Raw genomic sequence first — 19,801 nt, 5'->3', positions numbered from 1 at the left:
GGGCAAGCCCTCTAGCACATAACAGTCAATAAATTTTGAGTGCAAGGCCCCTACCTGCAGATGTAGCACACGAGCGACAAGAGTAAAATAGCCCTAGCTCAAGGGTGCAGAGTCAATGGCGATTATGGGTGTTGAGCCAGAAAATTTATGAGGTTTGAGGTCCTGATCGGACCTAGCGTCGATCAAAATGAACCCCGCCCCACTGTCCAGAAAGGCAGAAATTACCACCATACTTTTGCCAAGATGGATCTTGGACGGTAAAAAAAAAAATTGTGACCTACCCACAGAGGAAATAAGTACACCCCCGAGTTGCCAATTCACCCCGCAACTCGGGCGCCTTAGTTTTCCGGTGGGTGTTTAGGAATTTAGGAAAGACACACACACACACACACACACACACACACACTCCCCCTTTCCGCCAAACTACAGTTGGACCAACAGAACAAGTTGCCACACCCAACAGCATGGGTTCCTCAGTTAACTCAAACCTCGGTGCCCTTGACCCCAGGCCCCCTGCAAATTGGAGTGTCTCCTTATGTCTCTGGCAAAGACAGCGGTTAACACACAAACGCCTCTTCAAAACAACCAACACCTCCGACTCCAGAACTAGGCAGCATAAATCTAACACTGGCAATCCAAGATTGCCAGAGGCGAGTATATATAGGAGAGGCGAGAGGCCAACACTGAACAGCTGAGACCATCAATGCTGGAAAGCTCTAGCAGCTCTCAACTGAACAGATTAACCTTTGCACTGCTAGCAGAAACCTTCACGGTTTAATATGATAGTGAAGTGCTTCTAATCAGTGCAGGAGCTCAGACGTCGCAGTCTTCTGGCCCCTCTAGTTACGGTAAACCCGTGGTACCTGGATTCCAGCGATGTGTCACTTACTGAGCTGCTTGATGCAGTGTTGATAAAATCCCTTTATTAGCTGCAGATGTTCTGCCTATGCACAGGGTACACAGAAAGCTGTCAATCAGTGGTGCGGGTGGGGCTATATATAGAGCTCATGAATGTGGAGGACTACATGGCAGCAGGTTTACTAGTCCTTGAGTGATAAAACTAAAACAAGCAGCCAGTTATTGACACATGGCTGGAATCAGAGTCTCTGTCTTTATATAATCAGAATCTAATAAGAGTATAGATGCAAGTGTACAATAAATCTGGAAGAATAAAGAAGTAATCAGTATATCATAAATTATATCTACCCTACAGGTAGCATATGCATTATAATTACATACAACGTCACTAAGGAAAAGTACCTCATTTGCGTCGACCACCAATAATACACCTTGGCAAGCAGAAAGGGACCTTGAAACTTCGTAGCTAAAATCAACATGACCCTACAAAAGTACAAAAACGTTAAAAGGGAAAACATATTGGACAAATATGGATTGATGGATACAAGGCGCATTCTTAAATAACCATGTATAAATGTAAGGGGAGTCATTTCGTATGTAGATGGACAAAGAATGCTGAGCGTTGGAAACATGTTGCTATGTTGCATAAATTTTTCACTTGAACCTTGTGGATTAATGGACTTTTAAAGATGAAATAATAAAGATGGATTTTATGGAGCTGGAGTTCCTTTTCTTTTTCCTGTGATTTACACACGTGTGGCCACACGATCTCCAGGCTTCAGCACGCCGAGAGCCGCTGTGGGTGAGCTGGTGTTTTTTTTTTCTATAGCATTTTTAAATAGGCTGTGCCAAAATCGCAACTTTTTGGCTATTCTGTGGGGGGAGTGACAACTGGGACCTCCAATGATCAGAAGAACAGATGTCTCACATCCCCTTTTTTAATGGAGTGGTGCCATTGTCTACGGGACTGATGGAGATAGCTGAGCTCTGAATTCGGCCATCTCCGGCAGCCCATTACACTTTGAGTGGAGCAGCAGTGCACACGCTCATCGGCCAATCCATTGGCGTAATATGGCTCCTGCACCTGATTTCCTGTGATTGGGGTCCCAGAGATGGGTCCCCCAGCTATTAGCAAGCAATCTGTTCTGTAGAAAAGTGATAAGTTGTAATCTGAGAGCAAACTCTTTCAATTTTAAAATATTGGATAGCTCTTATGGGCGTCTATACAAAAACCAAAACAGTGTGAGATCTACAGGGTCGGCCATTTATATGGATACACCTAAATTAAATGGGAATGGTTGGTGATATCAACCTGAAACAACGGATACTGGAAGCCTGTGCTAGCATTTCTTCTGCGGTGTTGCTATCAGTGTGTCAAGAGTGGGAGAAGAGGGTTGCATTGACAATCCAACACAATGAGCAGCACTTTGAACACATTTTATAAGTGGTTATAAACTTGTACAAAACTCATGAAAGAATAAAGTTACGTTAAAACCAAGCACACCATTGTTTTCCTTATGAAATTCTCAATAAGTTTGATGTGTCACATGACCCTCTTCCCATTGAAAAAATAAAGTTGGATCCAAAATGGCCGCCATGGTCACCACCCATCTGGAAAAGTTTTCCCCCTCCCATAAACCAATGTGCCACAAACAGGAAGATGATATCACCAACCATTCCCATTTACTTTAGGTGTATCCATATAAATGGCCCTCCCTGTAAAATAATAAATTATTATTATTATTATTGCAGCTGCTGCATTTTGTATAACTCATTCAGTATCTGAACATCTGCAACAAGAGCACAGAGAAACAAATCAAGAAGAAACGTCACACTCACCGGAGTGTGGATCAGGTTCAGGAGATACTTCTTTCCCTCCTAAGTGTAAAACAGAGACGCAGTCTGGGCCTTCACCGTAATCCGGGCTCCCTCTCCACCTGCAGCTCGTCCAGAACTTGCTTATTGGAGGCGGCTTTTGGAATACACCCTGAGGGAAGGCGCGAGACCCCAGAATCCACACTGTTAGCTCGTGGTGGCAGTGTCCCCCTCCATACTAGTCTGTCAAGGTTAGCTTGTTTCTGTGTTTTATATATGTATTTTATGTGTGTAAACCCTCTTCATGTGTACAGCAGCCTGGAATGAACGCTGCTTAAGAAATAAATAATAGAGTAAGGCCTCATTCAGACCACAGTGATTTCTCTTGTAGGTAAAAAAAAAAAAAAAGACCGATTTTCATCAGCTTTGTTTTGCATCCGAGAAGTTCTAAACTTTGATTTGGATCAAAATCCGACAGATCAACGTGTTTCGGTGAAAAATACGCGATCCGCAGAAATATGTGAACAGCCCTAGACTATAACAGATATGAGTTCTGTGAAAAACAAGGATCGAGCTCGTACGAGATCCAACATTTCATTCTATAAATCTACATAAATAATTAATAACGTGCCAAATTGCTTTTTTTTGTGTATGTTTTGCGTGTACGGAGGGAAAGTTCCCAGTGCTAGTGTCTATGGTGCTCCATTAGGCTAGGGCTACCTTGTGACTGTGTGTGGCGCTACTGATTGAGCCATAGCTCCAGTTCAAAGCAATACACAGATTTTAAAAGGAAATCTGTTTGACCCCAGATGTGGGCATGCAGGCCTTTGACATGTAAATCTAAACCAATGGACACTTTTATATCTTCTACCTGTTGCTGCACTCCTAAGTAATTAGAATTTTGGTTCACATGCAAATGAGGAGTTAAGTCTCTGTCTCCTGAGATTATCTCCCACAGCAAGCATCCGTTCTCTTTAGGCTACGTTCCCTTCACTTTTGATGAGTTTTCGATGTTGCAGATTTTCTACAGCATTCCTGCACCTATTAAGTAAAATAGGTTACTTGTTTTTTTTTCTTTAAATCTGTAACATCAAAAGCTCACTGAAAGCTCGTGGTGGGAACTTAGCCTCAGTGTCAATGATAGCTCACAGTTTTTGGGGACGTCAGGCACCAAGCAAGGAAAATCAGAAAGTAAGCTATCAATCAAGATAAAGAGGCTGGTGCTGGGCAGGGAAGCAACCTTGGAAGGCTGAGGCTCGGTAAGTGCTCCGTTACACCCAGAGCACTCAGAAATGCAGCAACAGATAAAAGATATAGAGGTGTCTATGGATTTAGCTTTCCAAATCCTGCATGGTCATGAAAGGGAATTGGAGGGAGGGGTATATCTGATGGATTCCCTTAAATTATTAAATGGCAATTGCAGTTCACATAGTTGCATACTAGCTAATCATTAGCGCTACAAAAATTTGCACTTCAAGCACCAGTAAAAAAGATTCCTTAGAGGTATCTGGTCACTATTAGTGATGATCGAGTGTGTTCTATCAACCCCTCTGGCGAGCACGCTCGGGTGCTCGCTGAGTATTTTGGCATGCTCGGCCTTTCTTTTAATGTCGCCGTGCCTGCAAGTGTCACGGCTGTTAGACAGCGTGCTCGCCGAAGGGGTTCATAGAACACGCTCGATCATCACCAGTCACTATACATGAGTATACCATAAAAAACAACATATTATATAGTGAATAACACAGACACTATTCAATACAGCAGGGTTGAGGTGTATTTTGTGGTACAAAATTACAGTATTTTTGAATGACACCATTCACTTTACTGTGCAAGATATAGAAAAAAAGGGTAATGAACTCCAAATAAAGTGAAATGGTGCAGAAGAGAAAAAAACAAAAACATTTCACTGCTTTTAAAAAATTCTAAACTTTGCAAACAAATTGTTTGGCTCGTGTTTCAATTTTCTAAGACCGTTTTTAATACTTACCATTTTGGGGTACAACTTTTTGATTGCTCCATCAAATGAATAGTCATAAGTTACTTACCGGTAACGGGATTTTTCAGAGACCATGACAGCACCACGAGAGAGGGGATCCGCCCACCAAGGAGAGGAAACCTACAGGCTTAAAAGGGCGCCACCTCTCTCCCGCCTCAGTTTGGATTACAGAGCACTGAGAGGACCGCCAGGTTAATGAACACAGCAAACAATCACAAAGTTGCCATACCACACGACACCTATTGAGTGTGAGATTATAATTTATAAAAGGGGAGTGCTCCCACAAAGGTGAAGGGAGGGAATGTAAGGGCGCTGTCATGGTCTCCGAAAAATCCCATTACCGGTAAGTAACTTAAGATTTTATCGGTCGACCATGACAGCACCACGAGAGAATTACAGGGATGAAGTAATCTATTGAAGGACCACAGCCTGGAACACTCTTCTCCCAAAGGTGAGGTCAGCCGATACTATATAGGTTAGATATGGGTGTGTCTATGGAATGTAGAGGGACAGGACCAGGTAGCAGCCTTACATATGTCTTCTAATCAAGACACCTGTCTTCTCAGCCCAGGAGGTCGCCACAGCCCGGGTGGACTGAGCCTTCAACCCTCCTGGCACTTCCTTGCCACTAGATGTATATGCTAGAGAAATGGCCTCCCTATTCCATCTAGCTATGGTGGACTTTGTGACATTAGACCGTTTTCTAGCCCCTTGGTAGGATATAAACAACGAGTTATCTTTCCTAAAGCTTCTGGTAACTGAAAGGTACCTAACCACACATCTCCTCATGTCTAACGTATGTAACTCCGCCTCTTTCTGGTCACTAGGATTTGGACAAAAGGAGGGTAGGAGGACTTCCTGAAGTCTGTGGAAACGAGTGGCTACCTTAGGGAGAGAGAGAGTGATTTTTAGACTAGATCCTGCCTAGCATCCAGAATTTGAGTAAACGGCGAGGCCATAGACAGGCCCTGGATGTCACTAATGCTCCTGGCCGAGGTTAAAGCTATTAACAAAGCGGTCTTAAGGGAGAGGGATTTAAGGGTTGCTGACTATTAGCTCAAACGGCGAGCTAGTCAAGGCCTTTAGAACCAAATTTAAATCCCAGGGAACCAAGCTGCTTTTAATAATAGGTCTAGATCTAAAAGCTGCCTTAATGAACCGAGAAACCCAGTAGTTACCCGCTAGATCACAGCTATATAGGGAACCCAAGGCAGAAACCTGAACTTTAAGGGTGCTGGTGGATAACCCTAGTTCAAGACCTTTTTGTAAAAACGTCAAGATTTTTCCTATTGGCGCCTTCCCCTCCCCCATCAACCCCAGGTTTTCTGCTGTGCATCAGGATGGTTACTAGACCTTGGGAAAAACCTTTCCGATTTAGCAGTGTCTTTTCAAGTTCCACACCGTCAAGTGGAGGCCAGTTGCTTGAGGAGATACGGAATCTCTGGAAGAACCCAAGGATCGGAGATGGACATGCTCCTCAGGCATGATAACCAGGGCCTCCTGGGCCTCAAGGGTGTCTGCTGGCTGGTATGGTCCTTCCTTCTGAGGTGACATGGGCCGCAGTCCCTGCTCCACTTCTCTATGGCCCTTCTCATACCGACCCAGTAGAACCGCTCTCTCAGTAGGAACTCCAGTTTCTTCCACCCGAAGTGCCCCGCTCTGTCATGATAGGCCTCCAGGACCATTGCTGCATCTCGTCTTGGGACCACCACCTGCCAGGTCAGCTCGTGCGTCCGGTGGTTGACAAGCCTTCTGCACAGCTTACCTTCGTAGAGGAATAGCCTGCTTTTCTCCTTCCATAACTGCTTGGGTTCCTCTGGAGCGTCCGGGCCAGGGCTAGAGTCCTCCTGGGTTAACATGTCTTGCACCAGGCGAATTGCAGGGTCACTATCTTGCGTTTCAGCCCAGCCGTGGTGGGGTAAGGGATTGAACATGATGGTGGTTAGGTCTTTGTCTCTTATCCGGTGAGAATACTGAGTGGCCCCATACCGGTGGAATGCAGGGAGCTCTACTTCCTCCAGCTCTTCTGAGTCTTCTTCTCCTTCAGGCAAGTGGGGCATCCTTGATAGGGCATCTGCGTTGGCATTGGTTCTGCCTGCCCGGTATTTGAATGTGAAGTCATAATTTGATAGCCGGGCCATCCACCGCTGTTCCAGGGCACCAAGTCTTGCATTGTCTAGGTGTGTCAACGGGTTGTTGTCCGTGTACACAGTGAACTTTGCGGAGGCCAGGTAATGCTTGAAGCGTTCCGTTACGGCCCACACCACTGCCAAGAATTCTAGCTTGAAGGAGCTGTAATTCTCCAGGTTTCTCTCGGTGAGCCTCAGCTTCCGGCTGGCGTACGCGATCACCCTTTCTCTGCCCTGTTGGTTTTGTGACAGTACGGCTCCCAGCCCCACATTACTGGCGTCTGTGTGGAGGATAAAAGGCTGGCCATAATCAGGGTAGGCCAGGATCTCATCCCCAGTGAGGGCCATCTTCAACTGGCGGAAGGACTCCTCTTCCGGCTTGTCCCACTTGAAGGGTGGCTTCTGGACCTAGACTGTCCTATCAGGAGGTCCTGCATAGGGGCTGCCATCTTAGTGAACCCGGGGATGAACCTTCGGTAGTAGCCTACCAACCCGAGGAATTGCCTCACTTCTTTGATGTTAGAGGGGCTTGGCCAGCTCTTGATGGCTGTCACTTTGTCGGGGTCGGGGGCTACTCCCTCAGCACTCACCACGTGCCCTAGGTACTGTACCTTCGGTTTCAACAGGTGACACTTTGAGGGTTTCACCTTCAGGCCATAGCCTGCCAGGGCTTCGAACACCTCGGCCAGGTGCTTTAGATGGTCCTCGTAAGTCTTCGAATAGACAATCACGTCGTCCAGGTACAGTAGGACCGTCTCGAAGTTTCGGTGCCCTAGACAGCATTCCATCAGCCTCTGGAAGGTCCCTGGTGCGTTGAAGAGCCCGAATGGCATACAGTTGAATTCGCTCAATCCCATCGGGGTGGTGAAGGCGGTCTTCTCCTTGTCAGCCTCTGCCACAGGAACCTGCCAGTACCCGCTAGTAAGGTCCAAAGTAGGAAAGAAGTTAGCTGATTTTAGGGCTGCTAAAGACTCCTCTATCCTAGGTAACAGGTACGCGTCTTTATGGGTGATACGATTGACCTTTCTATAGTCCACGCACATTCTCATGGTACCGTCTTTCTTTTTTACCAAAACTAAGGGAGCTGCCCAGGGGCTACAGCTATCTCTAATGACCCCAGCTTCTTTCATTTCTCTCAGCATGCCCTTTGCGTTCTGATAATGTGCAGGAGGTACAGGTCTGTGTCTCTCTTTTATTGGTGGGTGGCTCCCCGTGGGGATGTGGTGTTCTATCCCTTTTACTCTGCTGAAGTCTAGCGGGTGCTTACTAAAGATTCTCTTGTACTCCTGTACCACCCGGTAGACTCCTTGTTTTTTGTGCAGGGGAGTGGAGTCAGCACCCACATGGAGTTTCTGGCACCAGTCCTCCTTGTGTTTCTGGGAGCCATTACCCTCCACCGGTTAAGATGGAGGCAAGGGTTCCACGACCCTGATAGCATTGTGTTGGACGGCAAACAATTTGGCTAGTGTAGCATACCGGGGCAAGTAGAATTTCCTTTCCCCGATGTTTAAGATCCAGACGGGCACCCTTCCATGGCGGACATCAACCACCCCCCTGGCTGTCAAAATGGTGGGCCTGCTGTCTGAGTACACGGGTTCTACCATGGCTTGGTAGTCTCTCCCCCTTAACCCGATTGCAGTCCGACACCAGATCATCATTTCACTTTTGGGAGGCATGGCAATGGGGAACGGGTCGCTCATCCTCACGCTACCGATCTCACCACCAGACAGTTTTACCTGTTGCCGTCTCACCAGGGCCCTTATCTCCTTCTGGAGGACTCTCTGCTGGCTGGAACTAGCATTCATCACCACCTTCTGCAAAATCACAATTACTTCTGCAAGACAATTTTCAATCACGTTAGTACCCACAGTTATTTTAGGGTGACTTTCACGGCGATCAATGTCCACAATGATCACTCCCTGTGCCGGCAGTTCAACCTTACCAATCTTGATGGCCATCTCTCTGAACCCCACTTGCGGCACAGGTTGGCCATTGCTGGCGATGATGCTTAAGTCATCGTCTGGATAACGGGTTTTATCCGCGTTACTCCAGTACCGCTTGAAAAGTAAGTAGGGGATGGTAGTCACTTAAGACCCGGTGTCCAGCAGTGCACTCAAGGGGATACCGTCCAGCACTACGGGTAAGACCGGGCGTCCCCCCACGTACTTATCACGCCAATTAGACGGGCCTGATGACCTTATGCCTGGGGGTTGGCCCTCTGCCCCAGGTCGGACCCATTTAAAGTACAGTACCTTGCTATGTGTCCTGGCTGACTGCAACGGTGGCAAATCGGCTGTCCATCCTCAGTGTAACGGTCGGCGGGCCTCCCTCTGAACGACGGGATCCTCCTCTGTCGACGCCACGGGACATCCTCCGGACTGGAAGCCAGCTTGATGGGTCCTGACGGGTCCACCTGTAACGACTGTAAGGTCCTGGTCAATGCAGCAACACTCCTGGTTAGTTCCTGGACCTGATGGTGCAGGTCTGCAGGCGGGGATGGGTTTGAGGCCTGCGCATCAGCCCCCACAAGGTCTGCAGGGTAGGGCGCCGCCCCCTGGTGGTAAGTAATGGCAGGGCGCCGGGAAGCTACAGCGCTACTTGGTGCGGGTTCTCGGAGCACCCGGATGTCCCTATCCTTGAACTGCGCAAAAGTCAAATCAGGGTTCTGAAGGGCCATGAGGCACAGCTGGGTTCTGTGGGCGCTGGACAGCAGACCTTCTATGAACTGGTCAGTTTACAGCTTATCGGTGTCCTGCACGCTACCAGGGTCAGCTTGTTTGATAGCTCTCAGGGCTTCTTGCAGGTTCAAGGCATAATCTCTGATACTATCCTGGGCTCGCTGCTTACAGCCATAGAACCGCATTTTGATTTCTGCAGAGGTACGGGTATCAATTACTCCGCAACCGGGTCAGAATGTCCTTTACAGTCCTTTTCTCCTCATCTGACCATGATTTCACTTCCCGCTGGGCTGCACCGGTGAGCTGCCCCGTCAGAATGCTCACTTTCTGTTCTTCTGTCAGGGGGTAAACTTTAAATAAACTGTGCAGTCTTTCCTTAAAGTCAGTCAATGTATGGGATTCCCCTGAGTATTGGGGCAGCCAGGCTGCTCCAGGGATGAAGGGCATGGAGAATGGCATCACCGCTGCTGCAGCCACGCTGGTGGTAGAGGGTCCCTCCGCGTCCGTCATCTTCCTCCCCCATAGTTAACCGTGGCCTACCTTCTGTTGATCCTCTTCCGTAGGCCGCGGCTACGCTGGTGCTGCTCCGGACGAGGACCTTGCGTCGCGTCCTGGTGACGTCAGCGTCGCTCTCTCTCCTTCCAGGACCTTACGCAGCGTCAGTGAGTAGGGCGGGGCTTCAGGTCTCGCGCGGTTTGGACGTCCACGCCCCTCTTCTTCCCGTGCGGCGTCCTGAAGATGGCGTCCGATGGCGGGAAAACGGCTGAAGATGGCGGGAAAATGGCTGAAGATGGCGGGAAACTGGCTGAAGATGGCGGGAAACGACTGAAGATGGCGGGAAACGGCTCTGGATAGCGGGAAACAAGGTACGCAAACAGCCCTTTCAGGCACGCAATACCCGTTTGTGGCAGGTTGGTCACAATCCTGCCGACTACGCCAAAAGCTGACTCGCCCCCTGGGCCGTGGGGCACTCGGGAACCGGGCTTCAGTGTGATGATGGGGGTAGTAGTGGCAACCCCATCCCGTGGCTAAGGGTGGTCAGACCATATGCTGTGGCAGCCTATTTGTAGGGTTTTGAATATCCGACTACGCCACCCGTGGATTGCGGTCGGGGATGACCGCCGCTGCAAGGCAGACCGCTGAGGCTGATGTTGGTATGCAGCACTGGGATAGAATAGCTCCCCACGGGAAGAGTGTACCTCAGGGCAGATAATAGGATGCTGGGGGTGATGGTGCAGGCCGCAATAATAAAGGTCCAGAGTCTACTTCAAACAGTCCAGGGTCTTTATTGTAGGTAGTACTTATGACCCAACAGGAGTACAGGGTAGGAATGGGCCTGGGTGTCTGAGAACATTCGGGCGAGCCCCACTGGTCAGGGTGAGTGGGTAGGCCTACCGTTCTCTCTCTGCCCTTGCTGACTATCCCCCTTTTAGTGGTGTGATAGCCCACGTCCCTGAGCTGGCCGTGTACTACGCCTGTATGGCTTGCGACTTGGGCCTTAGGTACCTGTTGCTTCTCCGTGCTGTACCGGTCCCTCTGTGTGGCGGTGCCTCCAGGCTTCTCAGGCCAAGGGACCTAAAATCCCTCACAGGTAGGTTATCTGCTGCTGGGCTTGCAACCCTGACAGCCTCGGACCCCAGTGTCCGGTTGTGTAGTTCTCTCTCAGCCAGGACCGGCTCTCGTCGCCTCTGTCCCTGGCTTGCTGTTCCTCCTCAGCCTCCTTGACTCCTCAGCTGCTGCTGACCTGTCCCTCTCCTCTGGGAACCCTTCTGGATGCTTCAGAAGTGGGTCCTGGTCTCTCTAACCCTGTCCTCAGTTCCAGCTTTTATAGGGGCAGCCAGCTCTCCCTACTGGCCTGGGACAGGAGGTGCGGCATGCTAATTGTCCCTGACTAGGGAACCTCCCTCCTGCGCTCAGTCACAGCCTTTAATACTTGTGGCATCCAGGCCTGGGGTGACACACATCCACAGCTAGGGGATTTAGGGAACACAAGATCTTTGTCTTCCGATTTAGTTTTGTGGCAAACAGATCTACCTGACCGGAGGGCCCCCCACCCCCCCATCTTCGGCTATTTGGGTAAAAATTCCTTGATTTAGTTCCCAATCCCCTTGCATCAGAAGATAGCAGCTTAGGAAATCTGCTCTGGTGTTTTCTTTTTCCCTTATATGGAGGGCCATCAGGGAAAGGAGGTGACTTTCTGTAATCTGGAAGAGATGATCTGTCACTCATCAGCAATCTTGACCATGTGTCCCCTGGTGGTTCACATATGCTACCGCAACTAGATTATCCAAGAGGATCTTTACATTCTGGCCCTGAAGGAAAGGTAAGAAATTATTCACCGCCTTGTCTACCGCCAGAAGTTCTTTTGCATTGGAGGAGAGACCCTTTTCGATATCTGACCAGGTCCCCTGGGCTCCCCACCCTCTGGGACTCGCATCTGTGGTAATTGTGCTAGTGACCCCAAGTACCCAGGGAACCCCTCGAGATTGGTGGCAGGATGAGCCTAACCTCTATAAAGATTTTACTGACCGGGGTGATAAGGACATCTTCCCTTCCAAGTGCCCCTTAAGAGAAACTTCATTATGTATCAGATCCCACTGTAAAACCCTGGAATGGTATTGTGCTCACAGAACCCCTGGGAAGCACGATATCAGGGTACCCAACAGGTACATTGCACCTCCAAGGGACATGACCGAATTTGCTATGGCTTTCTTCACCTGGCCCCTCATTTATTGTATTTTAGCTTCCGGGAGGTGGCATTCTTGAGATTCGCAATCCCCAAAAACGGCTGAACTGTCGAGTAATCTGTATCGTGTGCTCACGATTCCGGGCGAAATCCGTGACACAGTGATGGCAGGGTGAGATATGGAGTGTGTCAGCCTCATTTTGACTTGTTTTAAGGACATTACATCAAAGTTGGATAAGCCTGTAGTGTGTTTTTCCACTTAAATTTTGGGGGTGACTCAAAATCCAGGCCTCCATTGGTTAATAAATTTGATTCCATTGATGATTTTGTATGAACATTTGCTAAAGAAGAACTGCGCCCAGCGGAGTCAAGCTGAAGGAAGAGAATGGACTTGATCTGACTTCAGACATTTTTTCAAGTTTCCCCTCAGGAGGGGGCCAGTTCACTTTTTAGCTGGGTTAAAATACACTGCTCAAAAAAATAAAGGGAACACTCAAATAACACATCCTAGATCTGAATGAATGAAATATTCTCATTGAATACTTTGTTCTGTACAAAGGTAAATGTGCTGACAACAAAATCACACAAAAATCATCAATGGAAATCAAATTTATTAACCAATGGAGGCCTGGATTTGGAGTCACCCCCAAAATTAAAGTGGAAAAACACACTACAGGCTGATCCAACTTTGATGTAATGTCCTTAAAACAAGTCAAAATGAGGCTCAGTGTTGTGTGTGGCCTCCACGTGCCTGTATGACCTCCCTACACCGCCTGGGCATGCTCCTGATGAGGTTGCGGATGGTCTCCTGTGGGATCTCCTCCCAGACCTGGACTAAAGCATCCGCCAACTCCTGGACATTCTGTGGAGCACCGTGACGTTGATGGATGGAGCGAGACATGATGTCCCAGATGTGCTCAATCGGATTCAGGTCTGGGGAATGGGCGGGCCAGTCCATAGCTTCAATGCCTTCATCTTGCAGGAACTGCTGACACACTCCAGCCACATGAGGTCTGGCATTGTCCTGCATTAGGAGGAACCCAGGGCCAACCGCACCAGCATATTGTCTCACAAGGGGCCTGAGGATCTCATCTCGGTACCTAATGGCAGTCAGGCTACCTCTGGCGAGCACATGGAGGGCTGTGCGGCCCTCCAAAGAAATGCCACCCCACACCATTACTGACCCACTGCCAAACCGGTCGTGCTGAAGGATGTTGCAGGCAGCAGATCGCTCTCCACGGTGTCTCCAGACTCTGTCACGTCTGTCACATGTGCTCAGTGTGAACCTGCTTTCATCTGTGAAGAGCACAGGGAGCCAGTGGCGAGTTTGACAATTCTGGTTTTCTGTGGCAAATGCACAGTGTTGGGCTGTGAGCACAACCCCCATCTGTGGACGTCGGGCCCTCATACCACCCTCATGGAGTCAGTTCTAACCGTTTGTGCAGACACATGCACATTTGTGGTGTAGCGCCGGCGTCCCTGCCCTCTGCTAGGCAGGGACGCTGTTCCCATCACCCCTCTGCTCCGAGCCCAGCGTCCTCTTCCCGCTCTGCTGGCAGCGCGCGCTCCTTCCCGGCCACTGTGCTTAGGGCGCGCGCTCCCTCCCTCTTAAAGGGGCCGCGCGCGCCGTCCTAAGGAGTTCCCGGCCAATGGCCGGAGGACTTCACCATATATAAGGCACCTCCTCCAAAATGGAAGTGCCCGAGCAATGTTGTTGCACTGTTCACTACTCTGCTTCAGCCCTCAGGTCCCGTTGCCAGTTACCTGCCAGATTCCTGCCAGCTTGCTGTCTTATTCCTGCCTGATATTCTGCTACCTGCCTGCTAGCCTGAGGTCCGACGGTCTGCCTTACAACTCCTGTCAGTCTGTCTAAGGACCAGCTTGCCCGCTCACCTGGGAGCGCACATCAGCTACCTGCCTGCTTGCCTGAGGTCCGACGGTCTGCCTTCCAACTCCTGTCAGTCTGTCTATGGACCAGCTTGCCCGCTCACCTGGGAGCGCACATCTGCTACCTGCCTGCTAGCCTACCTGGAGGCTCCGCCGTCACGTGCAGTGACCACCTGCCTGTCCAGTGACTCCTGCCCGCTCACCTGGGAGCGCTCATCTGCCGCCTGTCTGGTCTTCCTGGAGGCTCCGCCGTCACATGCTGTGACCACCCGTTTATCCAGAGACTCTCGCCTGCTCACCTGGGAGCTCACGTCTACCATCAGCCGCCACAGGTCGTACCTACCCTTTACCCAGAGACTGGCCTGGTCACTTGCCGTGACCTCCTGCCCGTTCATCCAGAGACTGCCCCGGTCACTTGCCGTGACCTCCTGCCCGTTCATCCAGAGACTGCCCCGGTCACTTGCCGTGACCTCCAGCCCGTTCACTCAGAGACTGTCCCGGTCACCTGCTGTGACTGCCTGCCCGTCTTCCCTGGTCGCCACCCGCTCCCTTACAAGGACCGCCCCCTTGTATAGTAGCTCAGAGGTTCCGCCTCCCAGACCCGTTACAGTTTGCTCGGGCCATGGAACCCGGTGGCACCCAAGCTCCCTCGCTTTCGGACCTATGTCATGAACTGTCCCGTCAGAGGTCCCAACAGGAGTCCATCCTGAGTCATCTGCGGAATGTCAACTCTTTCCTGGACACTCTGACTGCTCCACCAGCAACCACCGCTAGTGTCATGACTCGCAGCCCGGCAGCGCCGCTGCCCACCAATACCATGGCATCCTGCCCCGGACCCCGGCTTTCTACACCTCCATGCTTCGGAGGCGACCCCGCTCAAGCTAGGGGCTTCATAAACCAGTGCACCCTGCACTTTGAACTATTGTCCCACCAGTTTAACTCCGACCGGGCCAAAATTGCCTTCATCATGTCCCATCTCACCGGGGAGGCCCTGGCCTGGCTAAATCCTCTATGGGAGAGAGGAGACCCCCTGGTGTCCGACTTGCCTGCCTTTCTCACGGCTTTCCGGAAAGTCTTCGACGAACCCGGACGGAAGACCTCATCCGCATCATCTCTGCTACGCCTCCATCAGGGAAATCTCACCGTGGGCCAATATGCCATACGGTTCCGTACCCTTGCCTCGGAGCTGGCCTGGGATAACGACGCTCTGGTATCCGTCTTCTGGGAGGGTCTGTCCGGCCGTATTAAAGATGAACTTGCTGGTCGGGACATTCCTACCACTCTCGATGACCTAATAACTCTTGCCACCCGGATTGACCTACGGTTCCAGGAGCATTCCAAAGAGGTCACCCGTGAGAGGAGGTTTCCACGTCTAGCTCCTACTCTTCAGAAACCCGTCACTCCCTCCGTCTCTCCCCAGGTACACTCTCCTGAGCCTATGCAGGTCGACCAGACCAAGATGGTCAAAACCCGTCAGGACTTACGCCGTGCCGAGGGGAGCTGCTTCTACTGTGGCAGTAAGGAGCACCGGATCCGTACCTGTCCGGAGAGGTCGGGAAACGCCTGTGTCTAGGTTCGCTCAGAGAGGTCGACCTAGACAAGAATAAATCCTCTCCATCTCTGCTGCTGTCAGTCTCAATTATCTGCGGGGAGAATCGTTATTTCGAACTAGCCCAACTTGACTCTGGAGCGGCCGGGAATCTTATTTCACAGGCCTTGGTAGAAAAATACCGCATTCCCACCAAACCTCTGGCTATACCATTTTCTGTCGCTGCTGTGGATGGGGGCCTCTTACCACGTCCCATCCAACTCATCACCGAATCCGTAACTCTGCAGGTGGGAATGCTGCATTCTGAGAGCATCTCTTTTCATGTTCTGCCTGGACTCTCTCACGCCCTCTTACTAGGTCTACCTTGGCTCCAGAGACATGCACCCGTGCTTGACTGGCAGACCGGAGAGGTCCTTCGCTGGGGACAGGACTGTCATAAGACTTGTTTGGTTCCTGTTCATCCCGCCCGTCCTTCTCCTTCCCCAACTAATCTACCTGGACTTCCGATTCCCTATTGGTCATTTGCTGATGTCTTTAATAAAAAGGAGGCAGAGACATTACCCCCTCATAGACCATACGACTGTCCTATCGACCTGTTATCCGGTACTACGCCTCCCCGTGGGCGTATTTACCCATTGTCCGCTGCTGAGACCCGGTCGATGTCCGAATATATTGAGGAGAATTTGGCCAGAGGATTCATCTGGAAATCTACCTCCCCGGCGGGAGCAGGCTTCTTTTTCGTAAAAAAGAAGGACGGCTCTCTCCGTCCCTGTATAGACTATAGAGGCCTTAACCAGATCACGGTGAAGAATAAGTACCCCCTTCCGCTCATTCCAGAATTATTTGATCGTCTGAGGGGGGCTAGAATCTTCACCAAACTGGACCTCCGTGGGGCGTACAACCTGGTCCGTATCCGTCAAGGGGATGAATGGAAGACTGCATTCAACACCCGGGACGGCCACTATGAATATCTGGTAATGCCCTTTGGTCTCTGTAACGCTCCTGCCGTCTTTCAAGAGTTGGTCAATGACATCTTCCGGGACCTTCTCTACTCCTGCGTAGTGGTGTACCTGGACGACATCTTGGTCTTCTCTCCGGATCTCCAGACTCACCGGAGAGACGTTCGTCAGGTCCTGCTCAGGCTCAGGCAGAATCACCTCTTCGCTAAATATGAGAAGTGCCTCTTTGAGCAGACCTCGCTTCCGTTTTTGGGCTACATTATTTCTCAGACCGGCCTTCGAATGGATCCAGAGAAACTGTCTGCCATCGAGAAATGGCCCCGACCGGAGGGGTTGAAGGCCATTCAGCGGTTCCTGGGCTTCGCCAACTACTACCACCTCTTCATTCCGCACTTCTCTTCCCGGACTGCCCCAATTTCCGCGCTCACCCGTAAGGGCACTAATCCCAGAGAGTGGCCGCCCGAAGCAAAGGAGGCCTTTCTTTCTTTAAAACAGGCCTTCTCTTCCGCCCCGGTGCTGCATCGCCCAGATGGCAACAAGCAGTTCTTCCTGGAGGTTGACGCCTCCTCCTCTGGAGCCGGAGCGGTACTTACCCAAAAATCATCTTCCGGGAGAATGGTAACTTGTGGCTTCTTCTCCAAACTCTTCTCCTCTTCTGAGCGCAACTATTCCATAGGAGATCGAGAGTTATTGGCCATCAAGCTGGCATTGGAGGAGTGGCGTTACCTGCTCGAAGGGGCTCTTCACCCGGTAATAATTTACACTGACCACAAGAACTTGGCTTACCTCCAGCATGCCCAGAGACTTAACCCGCGCCAAGCTCGGTGGTCCTTATTTTTTGCTCGCTTTGATTTTATTCTTCATTTTCGCCCGGCTGACAAAAACATCAAGGCGGACGCCTTGTCCCGATCCTTTCTGGTGTCTGATCTCGAGGAGGAACCGAAACACCTCATCGATCCCGCCAGAGTAATGCAGGTGGCTCCCGTGAGTCTAAATCGTCTCCCTCCCGGTAAGACGTTCGTATCAGTACCTGATCGGGAGAAGATCCTACACTGGGGTCACTCGTCTAAACTAGCTGGCCACGCCGGTCAGAAAAAGACCCTCCAGCTTATTTCCCGGCACTACTGGTGGCCTACCCTGCACAAGGACGTAATAGACTTTGTTTCTGCCTGTGTGTCCTGCGCCCGCAACAAGGTTCCGAGACATCTGCCAGCCGGTCGCCTCCTTCCGCTCCCAGTACCTGCTGCCCCCTGGCAGCATATAGCAATGGACTTTATAACTGATCTTCCCGTCTCTGCCGGTTGTACGGTCATTTGGGTGGTCGCTGACCGCTTTTCCAAGATGGCTCATTTCGTTCCCCTGCCAGGCCTCCCGTCTGCACCCGAGCTGGCTAAAGACTTTATCCGCCACATCTTCCGTCTTCATGGCCTGCCCCTCCACATCGTGTCGGATCGTGGGGTACAGTTCACTTCACGCTTCTGGAGAGCCACTTGTAAACTGCTAGACGTCACCCTGGACTTCTCCTCCGCTTACCACCCACAGTCTAATGGTCAAGTGGAGCGGATCAATCAGAACCTGACCAGTTACCTCCGGCACTTCGTTAATGCCCACCATTCAGACTGGGTGGATCTCCTGCCATGGGCCGAATTTTCTTACAACAATCACGAGAGCGAATCTTCCTCCAAATCCCCGTTTTTTGTTGTCTTCGGTCAGCATCCTCGGATCCCATTTCCCGTCTCCACCTCGGTGGACAATCCGGCTGCGGAATCTCTTGTTAACAAATTTTCCTCCATATGGGAGAGTACCCGATCCGCACTCCTTCTGTCATCCGAGCGTATGAAAAGACATGCTGACAAAAAACGTCTGGATCCTCCTCAATTCCGTCCAGGGGATAAGGTCTGGCTCTCGTCCAAGTATGTCCGGCTCAAGATTCCTTCCTATAAGTTAGGGCCTCGGTTCATCGGTCCTCTGGAGGTCATCAGTCAGATCAACCCGGTGGCCTATAAATTGAAACTCCCGGTCAACTTGCGGATCCCTAACTCCTTCCATGTATCTCTCCTCAAACCTGTGGTACTTAACTCTTTTTCCAAGTCTACAGGTACGCCTCCTGCTCCGGTTTCCGCTGAAAACGAATTTGAGGTAGAGAACATTCTGGCCACCAAAAGGGTAAGAGGGAAGACCTTTTTTCTAGCAGATTGGAAGGGGTTTGGTCCTGAAGAGAGAACGTGGGAGCCCCGGGAGAACATCCATGCCCCTCTCATCCTAGCTAAATTTCTCTCTGGCCTAAAAAAGGGGGGGCCTAAAGGGGGGGGTACTGTAGCGCCGGCGTCCCTGCCCTCTGCTAGGCAGGGACGCTGTTCCCCTCACCCCTCTGCTCCGAGCCCGGCGTCCTCTTCCCGCTCTGCTGGCAGCGCGCGCTCCTTCCCGGCCACTGTGCTTAGGGCGCACGCTCCCTCCCTCTTAAAGGGGCCGCGCGCGCCGTCCTAAGGAGTTCCCGGCCAATGGCCGGAGGACTTCACCATATATAAGGCACCTCCTCCAAAATGGAGGTGCCCGAGCAATGTTGTTGCACTGTTCACTACTCTGCTTCAGCCCTCAGGTCCCGTTGCCAGTTACCTGCCAGATACCTGCCAGATTCCTGCCAGCTTGCTGTCTTATTCCTGCCTGATATTCTGCTACCTGCCTGCTAGCCTGAGGTCCGACGGTCTGCCTTACAACTCCTGTCAGTCTGTCTAAGGACCAGCTTGCCCGCTCACCTGGGAGCGCACATCAGCTACCTGCCTGCTTGCCTGAGGTCCGACGGTCTGCCTTCCAACTCCTGTCAGTCTGTCTATGGACCAGCTTGCCCGCTCACCTGGGAGCGCACATCTGCTACCTGCCTGCTAGTCTACCTGGAGGCTCCGCCGTCACGTGCAGTGACCACCTGCCTGTCCAGTGACTCCTGCCCGCTCACCTGGGAGCGCTCATCTGCTGCCTGTCTGCTAGCCTACCTGGAGGCTCTGCCGTCACGTGCTGTGACCACCCGCCTGTCCAGTGACTTCTGCCCGCTCAACTGGGAGCGCTCATCTGCCGCCTGTCTGTTGGTCTTCCTGGAGGCTCCGCCGTCACATGCTGTGACCACCTGTTTATCCAGAGACTCTCGCCTGCTCACCTGGGAGCTCACGTCTACCATCAGCCGCCACAGGTCGTACCTACCCTTTACCCAGAGACTGCCCCGGTCACTTGCCGTGACCTCCTGCCCGTT

The 19,801-nt window shown here is 51.1% G+C and overlaps 1 pseudogene; it reads right to left on the bottom strand.

The window, feature by feature from the left end:
* The window catches only part of LOC141240303 (translation factor GUF1, mitochondrial-like), a 73,199-nt pseudogene that overhangs the window by 49,457 nt on the left and 3,941 nt on the right, over positions 1-19,801 (bottom strand).

This window comes from Phyllobates terribilis, unplaced genomic scaffold (assembly GCF_046119375.1).
Source record: "Phyllobates terribilis strain yellow unplaced genomic scaffold, ASM4611937v1 Scaffold_831__1_contigs__length_621364, whole genome shotgun sequence".
Lineage (NCBI taxonomy): Eukaryota > Metazoa > Chordata > Amphibia > Anura > Dendrobatidae > Phyllobates > Phyllobates terribilis.
This window is presented reverse-complemented; position numbering and strand designations above follow the sequence as displayed.